The following is a 20,792-nucleotide window of genomic DNA, read 5'->3' on the forward strand; positions in this document are numbered from 1 at the left end:
TGCTTCTTCTAGTCCCATGCTGGATGGAGAAATAACTTTTTGTTTTGTTGCCTTAAAAAAAAAGCAACTTCATGACTACTGTTTAGTATGTAAGTTTAGATGTTAAGTTTGAAATGTGAATAACATTTGGTTGCCTTTGAAATTTTTAATGTATTTCTCTTGGGTTTCTGTCACCAAAAAAAAAAAAATGTATTTCTTAGATATTTTCCTTGCTAAATTCCTTCCATTGTAGTATTTAAGAGATTGGGACCTCATGAGAGCCTAAGGATTTTAGTTTAAAAGAAAAAACTGATATATTTTTTTAAGATTTATTTATTTTTACTGGAAAGCCAGGTTTACAGAGAGAAGGAGAGACACACACACAGAGATCTTTCGTCAGCTGATTCACTCCCAAAGTGAATGAGAGTGAATGGCCTGAGCTTAGCCCTTATGACACTAGGAGCCAAGAGCTTCTTCTTGGTTTCCCACGCGGGTGCAGGGTCCCAAGGCTTTGGGGCATCCTGTACTGCTTTCCCAGGCCACAAGCAGGGAGCTGGATGGGAAGCAGAGCAACTAGGACAGGCACTGACACCCATATAGGATCCTGGCACATGCAAGGCAAGGCTTTAGCCACTGAGTCCTTGCACCAAGCCGTGGGGTTTTTTTTTATTCTTTTTTTTTTTTTTTTTTTGCCTCTTTTAAAATAGTTGAAGAATTTTTAAATTCGTCTGGATCTTTTGAGTTTCTGAAGATTATCTGAAGAGGAAAATTTGAAAAAAATACTAGTGCTTATTTTTTTCTGGCTGTTCTGCCTTTTTTCCCCATTGCAAAGTGCTGATAATGTTAATTCTATGTAAGCAGCATGTGTCATTTGATATGGTTTATCACTAAGAATCTGGGAGTGCAACTTTAAGTTCTAGCCTGTTTATTAAGAAGATTTTTAGGTTTTACAAACCTCTTTGGACATTTCACTAATATATAACAATCTGATATCAAAAACACTCTTTTGGGCCCAGTGCAGTAGCCTAGTGGCTAAAGTCCTTCCTGGTACCTGCTGGGATCCCATCTGGGTGCTGATTAATGTCATATGAGTGGCCCCACTTCCCATCCAGCTCCCTGCTTGTGGCCTGGGAAAGCAGTGGAGGATGGCCCAAAGCCTTGGGACCCCTGCACCCACATGGGAGACCCGGAAGAGGCTCCTGGCTCCTGGCTTCGGATTGGTGCGTCTCCAGCTGTTGTAGGCATTTGGTGAGTGAACCATTGGGTAGAAGATCTTCTCTGTTTCTGCACTTCTCTATATATTTGATTTTCCAATAAAAATAAATAAATCTTAAAAAAAAAACCTAAAAAGCAAAAGGCTCTCTTTTAAGCATGTAACTCGAGTTTCTCTTGGTTTAATTTAATCTTTATTTTTACTTCTCTGCATGGATAGTAGCTTCTTTTGTAGAGTGTTCCAACACTGTTAGGTTCTTCTTAAGATTAATGATTTTTCTAAGTTCTTTTGAGCGTTTTACACAAAAAAACCTCTTTGCAGAGGCTTTTCCAAATCAGCTTTTTCCTTTTCTTTTAATGAAGAGGTCATATTAAGTGTTATTTCTGAAATGCTAGGACCAGTGTGTAGGAAGATGGTTTGAGTTTTTTTCATATATCTCTTTTTATGCTATCGTTTCATTAATATTTATATATTCTAGCTTCATTTGATGATAATATTCATGTTGGCTTCTCACCTGTGTCATGAAGAAATTTGGTGTGTTTTCTTTCCTACCAAATATCATTTCAGAAGAGTGATTATCCACTATACCTTTGTTTAGTTACTTGTTGTATGTGGGTCTGGTTCCAGAGCTGTTTTGGCTTGTGAGTTAAGTACTCAGTCAACCTAGTCTTTTGAAGTTGATGACAAGGGCCCGGCGGCATGGCCTAGTGGCTAAAGTCCTCGCCTTGAATGCCCCGGGATCCCATATGGGAGCCGGTTCTAATCCCGGCAGCTCCACTTCCCATCCAGCTCCCTGCTTGTGGCCTGGGAAAGCAGTCGAGGACAGCCCAATGCTTTGGGACCCTGCACCCGCGTCGGAGGACCCGGAAGAGGTTCCAGGTTCCCAGCTTTGGATCGGCGCAGCACCAGCCCGTTGCGGCTCACTTGGGGAGTGAAACATCGGATGGAAGATCTTCCTCTCTGTCTCTCCTCCTCTGTGTGTATCTGGCTGTAATAAAAATGAATAAATCTTTAAAAAAAAAAGTACCATAATTCTGTGTACACAGAAAGAGAATATAAAGTAAATTTATCTTGCATTGATTTGTATGACAAGTATCAACTATGTTTTCATTTAAAATATTTTGATTTGCTGCACTCTGGTGATTCAAAGTCCGTATACACTTAGTCACCCATGCCTCACATTATTATTCTGTCTGGGAAAGACTGGCATTCAAGAAAAAGGGAAAATTTGGTGAGTAATGACAGATGTTTCTCTCAGCGGAAATGATTTCTCTCAGGTTTGTGTTTTTCATTGTTCTTGTACTGAATACTTTCTGGGTTGATTTTAAGTAGGTGACGCTAACCATTTGGAATTGTGCTATGATTAATCCTAACTGTTATTCATACTTTACCATATGCATAATCCAGTATTGAACTGTTCCCATTGGTGTTCCACTCATCTTCTTCACTTTGTCATAGTTTCACAAATAAATGAAAGAAACATCATTTAATCAGTAGGTATTTTTCACCTGATTGTCATTTACTGCACTAGGCAATACTTAGAGCAATGGTACTGTGTAGCTTTGTAGATATGAATGATACTGACTTCATCCATAAATGGGGGCTTATTTGCCAATAGTGGTTTTTCTTACTGTTGGATGTTTCTGCAGTTATAGAAGATAGAACCATTTTGTTTGTATGAGTTTTTATTCATTTTATGAATATGTAAGTTCCGTATTACCTTAAAGAATATTGAGAGCTGATCATAAGTACCCAACTGAGGTTAAAGCAAAAGTTGTCCAGAATTAGGAGTAAATGCCAAAGGCAAATAGAAATAAATTCAGAAATATCCACACCACTTAACACACAGATAGTATTTAATAGCAATTAATAATAACTTTATGTCTGAGAACTTTTTCTGTTACTTATTTGCTATATAAGGCATGTGGGGAACCTCTTTAAAATATATTTACTTTTATTTGTTTACTTGACTTTTCAAGATGGCTAAGGTAAAGGTGTGCTTCTAGAAGCAATAGATTCTGTTGTAAGTAGGAAGTATTTTCCCCTCCTCTTTATTACATTTAAATGTCAAAAATTAAAACTATTTTCTCAGTATTACTGCTTAAATTTTGTCTTATAAATATTTGTTCTATTTTGCTTAGTCTTGTGTCTCTTCAGCATTGTGATGAAAAGGAGAAGCATAAATGATATAAGAGGTCCGAAGCAAGGATATTAGAAAGGATGGAGTTAGACCCTGATCTTCAGTACAGGGAATAAATAATTTCTCAGGGAATAATGCTCAGTTTCTTTTTTTTTCTTAACTTTTATTTGTTTTTATTGGAAAGTCAGATATACAGAGAGGAGGGGAGACAGAGAGGAAGATCTTCCGTATGATGATTCACTCCCCAAGTGGCCGCCACGGCCAGACCTGAGCCAATCTAAAGCCAGGAGCCAGGAGCTTCTTCCAGGTCTCCCACGCAGGTGCAGGGTCCCAAAGCTTTGGACCATCCTTGACTGCCTTCCCAGGCCACAAGCAGGGAGCTGGATGGGAAGTGGAGCCGCCTGGAATTAGAACCGGCGCTCATATGGGATCCCGGGGCGTGCAAGGCGAGGACCTTAACCACTGCACTATCGCACTGGGCCCTCAGTTTCTAAACTGAATAAGTAATGATCAGTTTCTAAATTCGTGACTGTTAAAGTGAGATACTTGAGCATATGCTCAAGGGCTGTTAGAAGCAATCAGTGGGGCCCGGCGCTGTAGCCAAGTCCTTGCCTTGTTGCATACATTGGGTTCCCACAAGAGTACTGGTTGCTATCCCTGCTGCTCTATTTCCCATCCAGCTTTCTACTTGTGGCCTGGGAAAGCAGTGGGACATGTTCCAAAGCCTTGGGACCCTGCACTTGTGTGGCATACCTGTTAGAAGTTCCTGGTTCCTGGCTTCGAGTTGGCTCAGCTCTGGCTGTTGGCAGCCACTTGTGCAGCGAACCAGTGAATGGAAGATCTTTCTGTCTATCCTTCTTTCTGTAAATGTGACTTTCCAATAAAAACAAATAAATCTTTTTTTAAAAAAGCAATCAGTAATGTCTTGTATGCCTTTAATGCGATATTATTGACACTGTGACTTAACAATTCTTGAAAACATCAAGATTTTTCCCTAAGAGCAATGTAAGAGCTCATTGCCTCAGCTAATGGATTTTGTTCTGGGGAAAATACATTTGCTTAATGCAAAGGAGAAATACTTTGGGAACAAAAATAAATTGAAATATGGAACAGTTAGGATCAACAGTGTTAAATATTTAATATTTTTTCAGTGTTCATAGATGTGTTTTTTTTCAGTAGCATTTTTATGATCCCCAATTCTAACTTTCATATCTTTTAAGTTGTAGAGCTTTGCTTTTGAAATGAGCGTTGTAACAATAGTATCCATATTTTATCATGAATCGGATGAGATTTACTTCATACAATGAATTGCTGCCTGTTTTATTTCTATTAAATACGCTAGAAGATTCCTTTTCATTATCACACCAAGCAGTTTCCTGGTACAACAGGTTTTTTTTTTTTTTTTAATTCATTTATTTGAAAGGCAGAGTTAGAGATAAAGAAATGTCTTTTGTCCCCTGCTTTACGTCCCAAATGGCTGGGACAGCAAGGACAGGAGCTGCCATGGATCTCCCATTCTATGTGGGTGGCAGGGGCTTGAGTATTTTTTATTTTCAAGATTTAGGCAGGCAGCTCTTCGATCACTGTGTGGATTGTTTAGGATTGAATTCCAATATTAATAATATAGGAATTTGTTCCAGGAAATAAAAGGATTTCTTGTAAGAATCAAACCCTGCAATTGTGGAGAAAAGAAGTCCCTTCAACCCCTCAGTCCCTACCCCCCTGTAAAAAAAACAGAGGATCTGAGGGAAGTCGTCAGTGAGGCTTAATGTAGGTTACTGGCTTGGACTTTTCCAGAAGCACATAGGTGGTTGAGACTGTGAAGAGGTCAGGTGGGTTCCTGATGTGTTGCAGCTGCCGCTCTCGAACTTTCCTTGCAGTTTGGTGATAGGCTTGAGCCTGGTTGAGCAGGGAGTGAGATGGAATGTAAGGACAGATTGGAACTCCACCCATACATTGGGCATCTCCTTCGCCGCCTAATCCACTGTTGCCCACTGATTCTTACAGATTTCTCTTGTGACTAAACCCGAAAACATAAGAGGGGGAGGAATTCTGGGAAATGCAGTCCAAGTGGACATGTTTCAAAAGTTTCACCTGGGTTAACCATCTAGTCTTTAAGTTTAGTGTCCTCATTTGTAAAACTATGACAGCTTCGTTATTTACCTGGACTGTAACTACCAAAAGAAGTGTTTTCAAGTATTTCTTATGAATGTTACATTCAGCAAGTTTTAGTATGGTTCACTAAAAATACCAGTGTTTAGATAATACAGTTTTGTTTTGAGTTAACTAATCTTGAAGGTAAAATCTTAGAGAATTATCTGAGCTCAGGTCAGTGAAAGGACATGTGTTAGTTTCAACAGAATAGGTTTTTCTTGAAGTTTGATTTATCACAGCTTTATTCTTTGTGGGACTAGCTCCCTCTATAGAACTTGGTGAAGGTTACAATTTGATATTTTCAATAACTTGATGAAATGATTGAGAAGTTGTCTAGAATGGATGATAGACTCTTCTTGTAGAGGTTTACAAATTGATTTTTGTTAAAAAGGCCTAGAGAAAGCAAGATTTTCCATCTGCTGGTTCACTTCTCAAATGTCTGCAACAGCTGCTGGCTAGGCCGGGCTGAAGCCTGGAGTCCGGAACTCGGACAGGCTCCTCATGTAGGTGACAGGGACCAAAATGTTATTTTTGAAGAATTTCACCTGATAGTTGTTGCAATACCAGTGGTCAAATGTATGTGAGACTGTAAGGAGATGCACTGGAAAATAGTCCTGTTTTGTATTTCTTTTGGTAAGAAAGGCTTTCCAGAAATTCCCAAGCATATTTTATAGTTTATCATTGGTCCTCATTTCTTATGCCCATGCCTAATGTAAGCACTGGAAAAAAAAATTCAGGTTTATGCATCAGGAGTCCAGACAATAGAAAGTAGGTGTGGTTTGGGTAATTAACAGTGTATTTCTCCAAGTGCTTGAAGATAATGCTTTTCCAGCTTCCCTGGGAACACAGAGATGAGGCAGATATACTCTGATTCTGGGAGAGATTTTCTAACCAGCTTTCCAGTGTAGCAATTGTTGCCTATTATCTTTTGTAGTAAGAAAATTGAGAATTTTCATTTCTAAACCTAATTTTTTTTTTCCCATTTCAAAGATACAAAATGTACAAAACTGAGCATATGTTTTATATATATGTATATTTTCCAGCTAGAGAGTATGGGAGGATTAGAATGAGGAGGGGGAAAGACAGAGAGAATGAGAGAGAGAAAGAGAGATGCAAAAAGATTTGTAATTTTTCTGGTTCACTCCCCAGATGACTGCAAAAGCCAGGCAAGAGGCCTGGGACCCAGAGCCCTCTCTAGGCCTCCCCCGTGGCGGGGTGAGAGACACAGGCACTAGGACCATCCTGTGCCTCCCTGGGTGTGCTGATCATAAGCAGTACAGTCAAGACTGGAAGCAGGCAGCCTGTCTGCTACGAGATGGTGTTGTCTCAAGCAGCGTCTTAACTGGTATGCCAAATGCCCGCCCAGGGAATGAATGTATTTTATAGCATGAAGAATCTGTGTTAGCCTCAGAGTTGACAGAGGATTTGCATAGTTATGTGACCTCATGGGAAATGTTGTTTCTTTTTGTCTTGATGTAATTTTCAGGGTCCATAATTTCATGCTCAGTAAGCCAGCAGACTCCTATTAAAAAGAAACAAAATTATTTACTGTCTCCAAATCAGAGAAGATTAAAAAATACATTCTAGAGTATAATATATGGTGGAAAAAGCTACTTTTTATCCTGATTTATATCTGAGAGCAGATGCTACCTATTTTTAGGCAATCTTAATGGGGAAGCTGGCAACATTTCTACTGACTTCTTATACATAATATTGTTTCTCAATCATCATTTTGTTTCTGTCTCTCTCATTTCCACTTTTATTTATTATTGTTATTATTATTTTCAATGTGAAAGAGTTACAGAGGGGGAGAAGCAGAGATCTTCTGTTTATTGATTCACTGCCCAAATGGTTAATATGGCTGGGGCTGGGCCAGGCTGAAGCCAGGAGCTTTTTTAGGGTTTCCCAGGTGAGTGCAGGGGCCCAAACACTTGGGACATCTTATACTGCTTTTCCCAGGTCATTAGCAAGTAGCTGGAAAATAAGCAATGTCCAGCATTTCAGACAGTAGCTTAATGCACTACACCACAACACTACCAGGTTTTTTTTTTTTTTTTAATCTTATTGAGTCAGTTTTAGAATGTATTCTAATCAGGTGTTTATTTTTATATATTAATTTTGGTTATAATTAAAGTGCATTGATTATTGACATATGGTCCAGACTGCTATAAATTGTTACTCGTTTAAAGTTACCTTCCTCAGTTACTCAGTAACAGCAGCATTAGCTTTTTTTTTTTCCCATAAAATCAAGACTGTTAATACCTATGCAAAAAGTCATGGCTTAGTCATCAAAAGAAAAAAATTACTATGGAGTCCATCTGGAAGTATGAATAAAATATTGTTGAGTAATTTCAAAAAAAATACAAGCTGAACTCTTGTATTATACTGTCTATTATGTGTAAGACTGTTTCAAAACATTTGTTGAAAATGAGATTAAAATTGAGCTTATTTTGATGCATAAATTTTGAAATCTACACATAGGGTTTTTTTTTTTAATTGAAAAGTCAGATATACAGAAAGGAGGAGAAACAGAGAGGAAGATCTTCTGTCTGTTGACTCACTCCCTAAGTGGCTTCAACAGCCAAAGTTGAGCCAGTCCGAAGCCAGGAGCCTGGAACCTCCTTCAGATCTCCCATGCAGGTGCAGGGTCCCAAGGCTTTGGGCTGTCTTCAGCTGCTTTCCCAGGCCACTAGCAGGGAGCTGGATGGGAAGTGGGGCCACCAGGATTAGAACTGGCACCCATATGATATCCCTGTGTATAAAAGGCGAGGACTTGAGCTGCTAGGCTACTGTGCCAGGCCCCATTGATTTTTTTTTTTTTAATGAGTACTCTTGTTCTATGACCTTTTTGAATAGCTCTTTCATTGGTAGGTACATTTTATTTAGTTATGTTTGAATCAAGTTGTAATAATCGAACAACAAATATTCAGTTGACTTTTTTTTTTTAAAGATTTATTCATTTTATTACAGCCAGATATATAGAGAGGAGAAGAGACAGAGAGGAAGATCTTCCGTCCGATGATTCACTCCCCAAGTGAGCCGCAACGGGCCAGTACGCGCCGATCCGAAGCCGGGAACCTGGAACCTCTTCCAGGTCTCCCACGCGGGTGCAGGGTCCCAAAGCTTTGGGCCGTCCTCCACTGCCTTCCCAGGCCACAAGCAGGGAGCTGGATGGGAAGTGGAGCTGCCGGGATTAGAACCGGCGCCCATGTGGGATCCTGGGGCGTTCAAGGCGAGGACTTTAGCCGCTAGGCCATGCCGCTGGGCCCTCAGTTGACTTTTTATGTGGAGAACTTTTTAGATGGATAATTTTGTGTTAATTTTCACAATGTTACAATGTATGCATTAATGCTTTTCTCTTTTTTCTGTTTGAAATGTGAAAGCTTGGAAAGTAGTAGTAATGATACTTGAATTCCTTGAAGATTATAATCTTATCTGTAAATATTCCTGAGAAATGTGTATTGTTTCAGGCTCTCTCAGCCCTTTTATGCCTAACTACTCTTGTTTGGAATCGTATCTTTGTTAGTTTCCTTTCTTCGCACTAGTTGTACTCTCAGGAGTTAACCTAGTGTAAAATCATATTTTATAATGGATATTATCAAATAGTGGGATACAGTAAAATTGAAAAATCATTTGTGTTTTTAAGACTTGATAGATCCTTGTATTTGTTAACTAGTTTCATTGCAAACCTAATAGGTAATGCTATATGACTATATTTCATTAGTTTTCTGTTGAAGGAAAGTGAGATATACAGAGAGAAGAGAAACAGAAAGATCTTCCATCAGCTGATTCTCTTCCCAAGTGGCTGCAAAAGCTAGGGCTAAGATGATCCAAAGCCAGGAGCCAGGATCTTCTTATGGGTATTCCACATAGGTGCAGGGTCCTAAGGGTTTGGGCCATCCTCAACTGTTTTCCTAGTTCACAAGTAGGGAGCTGGATGGGAAGTGGGGGCCACTGGAAGATGAACCAGCACCCATATGGGTTCTCATTCTATGCAAGGCAAGGATTTCAGCTACTAGGGTACTGTGCCAGGTCCTGAAGGAATTTTTTTTAATCTGCTGTAACCTTAGACCCCAAAGATGTGTGGTCTGTGAAATGTGTTTTACAATCACATGTGTATGTTTTATAATTATTTTATTTGGAGCTCATAAAATGTATATATTTTAAAATCACAGTGACATTTTTACTTCATTATCAGTTCAGGAAAAGCATATGCTATGATGCACTTCATTTTGTTGCTAATTTAAGGTTTCACTGTATGGGAAAATGCTGAAGCAGTCAATCTGTGACATATCTTTTTTTTTTGTGCTGGTCTATTGTGGGTACTGGTTCAATTTGTAGTTCCTCCACTTCTGATCCACCTTGCTGCTAAGGTGCCTAACCAAACCTCAGAGGATGTTCCAAGTGTTTGAGCCCCTACACTCAGGTGGGAGACCTAGATGAAGCTCCTGACTCTTAGCTTTGGCCTTGGGCAACCCTGGCCATGGCAGTCATTTGGGGAGTGAACCACTGGATGGAAGATCAATTGATCTACCTCTGTCACTTTACTTTCCAAACAAAGAAATCTTAAAAATGAAACAAATTCCAGAGCACAGATTTTATTCAGAAACTGTTGTAATAAAGAAAGTGTGAGCTAAGTGTGGAGCTGAACTGAGTTCCTAGTAGAGCAGAGACAAATGAGGATTTATAGTCATGGAGCAGGATGAGGATGGAAAATGCTGAAGGAAATCAATTGGGAAGTAAAGGTCGTTTGGCTGAACTGACTTGAGAGGTGTCTTGCTGAGAAAAAGAGGTGATCAGTATCACTTATGGATTAATGAGGGTAAGGAAATTTGGTGTAATATCAAGTGTAGAAGGTTCTCTGTCAACTTAGTCGGAAGAATTGTTATAATATCCATGAGCTTTAGCAGAAGGTCTAAGGATTGGGCCTAGTTGAAAAAGGGCTATAAGTAGCCTAGGGTTTGACCAAGAAAAGCTTCTTTATTAGTTTTAATATATTATGGAACAGAGAACAGAGATCTTAACATGTGATACCCTGGAGCAATAGCATCACCATTACCTAGCAGCTTGTGAGGGGCTCAGATTTTTCAGCCCTATCAGTGAGTTGAATATGAAACCCTGAGGAAGGAGACAGCAGTTTGTGTTTTAAGGAGCTCTGGTAGTTGCTTATTTTAATGCATGCTAATGTTTGAGAACTCATAGAAATCAGAGAACATGAAATAATAATCATAATAATCATGTAGTGTATTGTATGAAGTTGTGTCACACACAAGTTTTCAACAAGGCAAATTCTCTACTGTTCATCTGAAAAGGGTTTGCTTTTTAGTGACCTGATCTCTTTTAGAGTAGAAATTGAAAGTTGCTTTGTATATTGCATGAACTTTATAAGTTTGCAAAGTATCAGGTTCTAAAGATGCTCAGTAGAATTTAAATTGTAGTCTCTAAATCAGAATTTTAGAGATTTGCAGTTCAGTTTTCTGACTTGGTAGTTTAAGGAACTGAGCCATATGGAAATTAATAAAACATTCAAGGACACTTTGCTGAATAATTGAAATGCATGGGCAGAAAGAATCTAGGTCTACTTTTTCATAGACTAGAATGTTATTTCTGTCGGTATATGCACCTGATCTAAATATACCTTATTTGTCACTGAGTTTGCTGGACATTTCACCTTTGTCTCACATAAAAAAGAACCTCCAAAGTGGACATGAAAACATCGTCTCTCAAAGACCTTTTTCTTCATCTTTCATTCTCACTTGGAAATCAGAGTTACAGAGAGGGAGAGACACACAGAGATCTTCCCTAAGAGACCCCGACTGAACCATGCTATAGCCAGGAGCTTCCTCCTGGTCTGCTGTGTAGGTGGCCGGGTCTCAGACACTTGGGTCATCCTCTGCTACTTTTCCCAGGCCACTAGCAGGGAGCTGTAGTGGATGCAGAGTAGCTAGATGTCAAACTGGTGCTCATTTGGGATGCAGATTATCTTTACCCACTATATCACATGATGGCCCTTAAAGGCCTTTTTTCATTGTAAATTATTTTAGACTTTCAAAAAGTATAGAAAATTTTTAAAAATCATCAGTGTTAGGAAATAAGACATTACAAATATAATTAAAGCTCTTGTTTTTCTGTCCTTATAGTAACTATACAAATTGATGTCTCCATTTCCATGTCTGTCCTTACTCATTATGTATATGTATATATCTTTAAATATTGTAACATATTATTTCACAATCTTGGAAACTACTATTTGGTATTCTGTACATAACTACTTTCTGCCTTTGACTTCAATATAGCTGTTGAGATTTTTTTCACTTGATATAATGTTGTGTTTTCATGCATGTTTTATAATCTTTTATTATGGGATTATATCATATTGTGTTCATTCTTCTGTTGAGCCCTTATTCCTAATTTGACCTTATTCTGTGACTTTGATAATATTTTGTATTTACTTGTTCAAAATGCAGAATGATAGAGATATAGCTGTCTATCTTCATGTCTCTCTACTGGTTCATTCCCCAGAGGGCACAGCAGCTAGAGTTCGGCCAAGCCCAAGAGTTTCAGGTTTCTGATGCAGATGGCAGGGAATCAAATACTTCGGCCAGTATGCGTTGTTTTGTTGTTTCGCAGGTGCATTAGCAAGCGGTTGGATCAGAAGCGGAGTATCTTGGACTCACAGTAGCATTTGGATATGGGATGTAGCATCGCAAGCAGCAGTTTAACTTGTAACACAGTTCTCATTCCTATACTTTCTTTTTAAAACTTTTTTTCCCCCTGCTTTTTACTTTGGGTCTGTTCTATCTGATTTCCTTTATTTTGCTTGCTTGTTTTGATCTTTATCTTCCCCATTAGAACCTTTCCTTACATCAGATGATTCTTGATTAGTTTTTTGTATTCTAGAAGTGAAGAACTAGGCAGCTGATTGACTGCTCTGTGTGAATATCAATGGAAGGGCTTCACATAGAAGATTCTGTTCACATTGGTCTTGTTCCCTTGGTTAGCTCCAAATGTCACTATAAGCCTTATTTCTCTCAATCTATTAGAATTCTGTAATGTCCATGCTATTAAACCTAAGCATTGGTTACCATCTTCTTTAGGGACAAGGTAGTAATCGTCACCAGTGTGGCTCAGAGAAAGACAGAGAGAGAGAGAGAGAGAGAGAGAGAGAGAGAGAGAGAGAGAGGAGAATGGACTTTACCATTCATTGTGTCTTAGCATAAAGAAGTGTGTGGTTAACTTACACTTCCTGGAAAAGTATATTTATACTTAATTTTATGTTTATTTATTTGGAATGCAAGTGGCAGAGAGGAGGAGGAAAGATATGGACAATGTTGAATCTTCTGGTTCATTTTTCAAATGCCCACAACTGCTAGAAATGTGCCAGGCCTACACCCGGAGCTGGAGCTGTAAGTCTCCCGAATGGATAGGAGCAACTGAAAGAAGTACTTGGATCATTGCTCACTGCCTCCTGTAGTATGCACTAGGAGGGAGCTGAAATTGAAAGTGGGATTGGGAATGGAACCCAGGGACTCTGTTAAGGGATGCAGGCATCCCAAAGGGCAGCTTTGATTTCTGAGCACACAGCCAAACCTGAAAGTTTATTTTTTGGTAATTTATATGTATCTGGGAGGTGCTGGCGTTGTGCTACAGCAGGCTAAGTTGCTGTTGATGCTGCTGGGATCCCATATGTAAGCGCCAGTTGAATTGCTTAAACTGTGCTTGGGGAAGCAATGCAAGATGGACTTGGACAGCTGCTCCCTGTATAGGAGACTGGTGTGGTGCTGCCACTTGGCTTCATCTGGTCCATCCCCAGCTTTGGTGGCCATTTGGAGAGTGTCCTGAACATCTCCATCCCTCCCTGTCTTGATCTGAGTCTCTCTCCAACTCCTTGTCAGACCAATCAGTATACGCATTTTTCAAGTACGTCTCAGAAACATTTTGCCTTTTTGTTTGGTTTTGGTTTTTTGATCTTGCTCTTGTTCTTAATAGCTTATTGTGATATATGGAAATTTAAGTGATGTTGCCTTCTTTTTGGTTTTGCCTTCAACTTATTTCCATTCCTTTCCATAATTATCACATGTCTGTTTTACCTCATAAAATCATGGCCATTATGCAGCATACTGTTAGTCCTCAAAGATGCTTTTAGAATTTGTAAGCTGTGGGCCCGGCGGCGTGGCCTAGTGGCTAGGGTCCTCGCCTTGAATGCGCCAGGATCCCATATGGGCACCGGCTCTAATCCCGGCAGCTCCACTTCCCATCCAGCTCCCTGCTTGTGGCCTGGGAAAGCAGTGGAGGAAGGCCCAATGCATTGGGACCCTGCACTCCTGTGGGAGACCCGGAAGAGGTTCCTGTTTCCCGGCTTTGGATCGGCATGCATCGGCCCGTTGCGGCTCACTTGGGGAGTGAATCATCGGAAGGAAGATCTTCCTCTCTGTCTCTCCTCCTCTGTATATCTGGCTGTAATAAAATGAATAAATCTTTAAAAAAAAAAAAAAGAATTTGTAAGCTGTGAGATAAGCCTTAGTAAGTGGTCTGAGTTAGTCAGACATGTAGCTTTAGAAAACCCTAAAATAAGCATGAATAATATCTTTTGTAAAAATTATTATATTTTAACTCATTCTGTCCATTACGTTATATGGATGTATTACATAAAAATGAGTTTTTCATGTTACAATAGATTGCTTTTTAAAAAATGACGATAGCAATGAAGTTCTGAAATATTAGGCTTAATGGAATTGCAGTTGAGAAAAATTGACAAGACAATGCTCCAATTGATTCAGTTATCAAGTATCTTTTTGCTGGCTAAACAATCTACTTTTCATTCATTGAGAGCACTTATTAGTGATATGATTTTAAAAGAAGTATTATAAGCTGACATCATAATTTAGAAAATTATATTAAAGCTAAGGTGACACCCACCAGATGGTGCTATTTCGCCTGTTTTATCTGTGACAGTAAATAGGATGAATGAATACAAAGTTTTTTTTAAGTATGTGAAAAATATAGAATTAACTAAGCATTATAATTTGGCATAGATGAATGCAGTGAAAGGAAGAATTCAAATAATGTAAACTTGTATGCAGTATTGCATGCTTATCTTGATGAAGGGTGAAGACTAATGACAGAAAAACTTCTATTTAGTATAAACTTATTTAGTATATGCTGCTGAAAAATTTGATGTATAGGGGCTACTGTGGTGATGTAACAGGCTAAGCCTCCTCCTGCAGGACCATTATTCTATGTGGGTGCTGGTTCAAGTCCCAGCTGATCCATTTCCCCCATCCACCTCCCTGCTTATGACCTGGGAAAGCAGCAGAAAAAGGCTCAAGTCCTTGGGCTCCTACACCCATATGGGAGAGCTGCAAGAAGCTTCTGGCTCCAGATCAGCCCAATTCCAACTGTTGTGGCCATTTGGGCAGTGAAGCAGCAAATAGAAGATGTCTCTCTCTATCTCTCCTTCTCTCTCTGTAACTCTGTCTTTCTAATAAAAATAAATACATCTTTTAAAAAATGATGTGCATAGAAATCCTGTTAAACTAACATAGTTGTATGTGCATGCAGAATGAGGTTATTTAAAGGTGACAAGTGTTACTAATGTTACATTTTCAGATTTCTTTGCATTTTCTGGTAAAGAGCATTAGTGTTTGATCTGAGTTACATAGTTATTTGCAAATTGATGGACATATTTTGTTCATGATTTATTAAAAGAAATTTGGGCTTGAGCTTATTTTTTTTGTAAAGAAAAAAATAGCTTCTAAATTACTGTGAGCATTAGGTAAAAGGTATCTATAAGGTATTGTATTCAGTAAAAGAATGCAATTGAATGACAAACCATTAAGTAAAAATGATTAGCTACCGAAGTACATTTTTTGGCAAGATGGCAGAGATTTAACCAGTCCTTAAGACTGTTTCTGGCATTTTAATATAGTGGAATTATTAGTCTGTATTTTTGTCTGGTCATAAGTCTAAAGTATAAATAAGGCATGTACTGTCACAGATGGCAACAATGATTTTTTGTTGTTGCCATGTGAAATTAGAAATTAAGCCTGCTGTTAAATTTTGTCTTTGATTCTTCTGGAAAAGTATGGAAATACCTTTGAATTAGTGTTAGTTATTTGTAACAGAACAGAGCATGTTTTTCTAGAGTATCCAAAAAATCTTTAATCTGAATATTTCTATCACTCCTGTGGCAGTCAATAATTTGATTTTGGATAATTTTAAATTTTGAATTAGGAATATACAACTGTTAAAGTTTATAGAAATACTACAAAATTAACAGACTCGACTTCTAGGCCCGGTGCAGTAGCTGTGCCCATATTGGATGCTGTCATCATAGGTCATGACTTTACTTGCTACACCACAGCATTGACCTCTATTTATTCATTTATCATATATTTATGAATCTTCTACCATATGTGGAGCCCTACTTTAGATTGTGAATTCAGAGGTCCAGCTAGTAATTTTCCTTCACTCATAAAATTTACAGCCTGATGACAGAGAAGATGGAGTTGGGCTTTAAATTTCACATTCAGTAGCATTGCTTGTAAAAGATAGAAATGATTATGACTTGAAGTCTAATGACTTTAATTCTTATTGTGTCACTTCCTACTCACTCATTTAGCAGTTGCTATTGAATGATTATAGTATGTACCTGAAATGCAGAGATGAGTAAGATATAACACTACTCTGCAAAAATTAAATCTGTCTGGGACTATAGTCAGACAATAACTGTTATGACAGAATTCTGTATAGTGTTTTAGAAGATCAGTTCATTTTCTCGGTGTGATATTATCTCAGAGAGCTGGCAGTTGTAACTAGGCTTTGAAGGATGAGAAGTAGTTGGTACAGGGTGGTTACATCAAGAAAGTAAGCTGCCCCTGTGTTCTAAATTGAAGAATCTTTGTGAGCACACAGATGCATAAGTGACCAATGTTTCTTGGGAAAACAGATATTACATAGGTTAGCTAAAATATTGAGCATGTCATAGAGAGAAAAGTAAGAGGTGAAGTTATAGATTTAGATTGGGGATAATTTGTGAAATATTTTATACACAAGGCTAAAGTTGTTGGGTTTCCATATGAGAGGTTTAGTTATAACCCGTGGAAAATGTTTAAGCATTCAAATATACTTAGTCTATATTTTAGAAATATGAGTGACATTTTATGGCTTATACATGAATGAAATATTGAAGGTCGCATATAAGCAGTAGAAGTGTCACTTTACAACACTGGAGATGAATGTGAAAGGGAATTGACCAGGATTTAATGGCTGATTAATGAGGGAGGGCATCCAAGGATTTTTAACATTTTTGGTTTTTTCAAGTGTATAGATAAATACTGATTCCGTTAACTCTGAAGGGAAGAACTGCCTGAACTGAGTAATAGATTTATTTTTGTGAGGCTGAATTTGCAGGAATAATCCTAAGAAGCTGTTGGTGGCATTTAAGATGTAGGAGGAAATGTCGATTAAAAGGAAAGGAAGAGAATTAAGATAGAGATGTCAGCTATTTCTCAAATTTTTGGTCTGTTACTTATAAAATAAGGGAGATGGAATCAAGAACTTTTCTAGTTTGGAAATAACCAGTGTACAAGTTATCACAAATGCTTTCGTTATTAGTGGTGTAAAAGGTATAATTAAGTGTAGTTTGTTATAGACCAATAAGAATATTAATATTTGAATACTTTCTATGAAAATTAGGTAAAATGTTAACTATTTTTTGCTCATCATTTTGCTTCATTCTCATATTAACACAAGGTAAATACCTGAAGATATCTTGGCCAGGATTGTGCCAGGCTAAAATCAGGATCTGGAAACTCTATCCAGGTCTCCTGCATGGGTGGCAGGAATCACACATTCAAGTTGATATGGGATTTGGTTGATTTTAGTGGCTAGGCCAAATGTCCATTTTCATTGGTCACTTTTTTAAAGTTTGTAAATTTTTAGAAGTTATTTCATTTTGAATGAATGCTTACTTCACACCACATTTTGTATTATTTTCCTTAACAACGGCTCCTCAAATTGGGTAAAATTTTGGTCCACAAAGCCTGGATCCATTTCTCTTATTCTCTATTGTGTTCCTTCCAAAGAAAAACTTTTGCCCTTGATTCCTGGTGTTGAGCAACTAAAGCCCTTGGAATTTTCCAAGTGTCTTTGTTAATTCTTGAGTTTCTGGGGGTCATTATGCTAATAGGATGATTCTTGTGGATCAGCTTCAGGAAAGGGCAGTCACCAAAGAAGACAAAAAATGGTCAAGGAATTGGGACATATAGATAGCCCGCCTCCTGGGTCCATGATTTAATCAGTTGTTCCTATGCAGTGGATCCCTACTAAAGACTGGATATGCAAGCTCAGCGGAGCTTCCTTATTATTGAGTGTAACAGCTTCATGTTCACATGAGTCCTTTCAAACCTTTTGTAAAATTTATAACTTAGGCACAGGAAAAGATTAACAACAATATAAAATAAAATGTGATACAGGCATTTGCATGTGTTCTCTCAGAATATATTATCGTACTGGATTTTTATTTATCCTTCTTTTAATGATGTAGGATGGGGCCTGGCGGCATGGCCTAGTGGCTAAAGTCCTCGCCTTGAATGCCCCGGGATCCCATATGGACGCCGGTTCTAATCCCGGCAGCTCCACTTCCCATCCAGCTCCCTGCTTGTGGCCTGGAAAAGCAGTCGAGGAAGGCCCAATGCATTGGGACACTGCACCCGCGTGGGAGACCTGGAAGAGGTTCCAGGTTCCCAGCTTCGGATCGGCGCATACTGGCCCGTTGCGGCTCACTTGGGGAGTGAAACATCGGATGGAAGATCTTCCTCTCTGTCTCTCCTTCTCTCTGTATATCTGACTTTGTAATAAAATAAATAATTCTTTTTAAAAAAAAAAAGATGTAGGATGTACCATCCCTGTGTGATGTGATGAAATGAAGTCACTGATGTCAGCTTTGTGATGTAGACCCAGGTTGCCGTATTAGGGTTATTTGAAGACTAACACAGAGATACCATAGCAGTTGATACACTAATTGAGGTAGTGATTAAGTGACCCGGGGTGAGTAGCATGTGCAGCATGGACATGCTAAACAAAGGCATGATTCCTGTCTGGGTGGTATTAAGTAAGATGGCACATTATTTCATTGTGCTGCACAGATGCTGTGCAGTTTAAAACTGTTGAATCATTTCTGAAATTTTCCATTAATAATTTGAACTATGGCTGACTTTGGATAAATGAGATCGTAGAAAGCAAAACCACAGCCAAAGGAGGAGCGGGGGACTACTGCATAGCAGTTTTCCAGTAGGGAGCTGACATGGAAGCTCTGGATTCTGTACCATCCTAAGACTTCGTCTTACTTCCTTCTTCCTTTGGTTGTTAGTTATGACCAAATAGTGAAAGTGCAAGTATAGCACTTTCCTGAGTTGCATGAGTTGTTCTCATGAAATACCGAACCTGAACAGGTGATGGGACTCTTATAATTTGTAGGGGTGTGTGCATTGCCTCTGGACTTTGTAAAGTAACAGTTGATATTTGAGGCAAGGATGTCAAGCTGTAGCCCATGTCCTTTAATGTATGGCATCTATGCTAACTCAAGAGTAGCCAGAATTGAACCTCAGAACACTGGTCAGGGTTGGAAGAGAATAACTCCCAAAGGAACTGTTAGAATGCTGAATACAGAATGCTGTAGTTTTCAGCAACAGCTACAGAAAAATGATTGAAGATGAACAGGGCTGAAGGTTGTAGCTTTGTAGGAGATACACTATTTCTGAGGGAGATTGAGCCATGGAGAAAGAAGGAAAGATATTTCTTAGGCATAGAGCTGAAAGGAAAGAAGGAAATAAAAGAGGGAAATGAAAGGCTGTGCAGAAATGAAATCCCTTTCTTTCAAAAATATCATTCATAAAACAAATTGCACAGAAGAGGGCACTCTTGAATTAGGAACCTTGGCCACAGACAGAATAGGAGCAAAAGCCAGCTCAATGAATCAGCGAAAGTTATTATAAGGAAAATGGAAAAAATACTGCAAATCAGCTGATGCGTGTTCACCTTTGAAACCCAGATACAAGCTTGATCCCAGCAATTCAATTCAGTATCCTTAAAGAAGTATTTGGAAATATTAACTACTTCCAGTCCAAGATACAAAATTTAAGAATAGAAAATCATTTTTTAACATAGATTTATTTTTTATTGGAAAGGCAGATATACAGAGAGAAAGATCTTACACCCACTGGTTCACTTCCCAAGTGGCTGCAATAGCCAGAGCTGAGCCGATCCAAAGGTCGGAGCCAGGAGCTTCTTGCGGGTCTCCCATGTGGGTGCAGGGTCCCAAGGCTTTGGGCTATCCTCAACTGCTTTCCCAGGTGCTTTAGCAGGGAACTGGATCGGAAGTGGAGCAGCTGGGACATGAATCAATGCCCCTGTGGAATCCCAGCATGTACAAGGCACAGATTTAGCTACTAGGCTATTGTGCTGGGTCTGAAAATAATTCTTTATAATTGAGAAACTTGGACAAGTGTTTAGCGTGGCAGTTAAGGTACCTGAGTTAGATGCCTGACTCCAGCTTCCTGAAATTGTAAAACCTGCCAAGGAGCAAAGAGGGCTTAAGCAACTGAGTTCCTTCTGCCCAAGTGAGAGACATGAATTGAATTCCTAGCTTCTGGCTTGGCCTGGCATGGTCCCAGGCATTTGGGAAGTGAAGTATGTTGTCTCACTCTGTTTGTGTCTCTTTCTGTTACTCTCTGCCTTTCAAATCCATAAATATATGTTTTAAAAGATTGCTCTTTTGAAAAGCAACGTTAGAGGGCAAGTCTCCGTTGCACCTTCTATCTTGAACCTATGTTTGGAGACTCAGTCGGGCTTAGATGTATTAAGTGTACCAGGAGGATGGAGCTGCAGAAGAAAGTAGAAAGCATGTCCTTTTTCTTTTTTTAAACATTTATCCATTTGAAAGAGGAATAAGAAGGGTGAGAGAAAGCTTCCATCTGCTGGTTCATTCCCCAGATGACTGCCACCACCGGAGTTGCACTAGGCACAAGCCAGCAGCCTGGGACTCCGTCCAGACCCCACGCGTCAAAGTCAGGGACCCACGCTCTTGGTCCATCTTTTGTGTTTCCAGGCTGAGCATCAGGCTCATATAGGATGCCAGCGCGAAAAGCTGTAGTTTAACCTGCTGCAGTGCAACAGTGACCCTAATACTTTTCTTATACTTAACAAGATTTGCTGCGAGAGTTGATTGGATTCAGGAAACAGGTGGAAAAACAAAAACACAACAGGAATGAAGACCACATTGCAAGTTGACTAAGGAAAAATCCA

The 20,792-nt window shown here is 39.0% G+C and overlaps 1 protein-coding gene across 2 annotated transcripts in view; it reads left to right on the forward strand.

Moving 5' to 3' along the window:
- The window catches only part of ADK (adenosine kinase), a 467,734-nt gene that overhangs the window by 65,878 nt on the left and 381,064 nt on the right, over window positions 1-20,792 (forward strand). The window lies entirely within an intron of this gene.

This window comes from Ochotona princeps, chromosome 13 (assembly GCF_030435755.1).
Source record: "Ochotona princeps isolate mOchPri1 chromosome 13, mOchPri1.hap1, whole genome shotgun sequence".
Lineage (NCBI taxonomy): Eukaryota > Metazoa > Chordata > Mammalia > Lagomorpha > Ochotonidae > Ochotona > Ochotona princeps.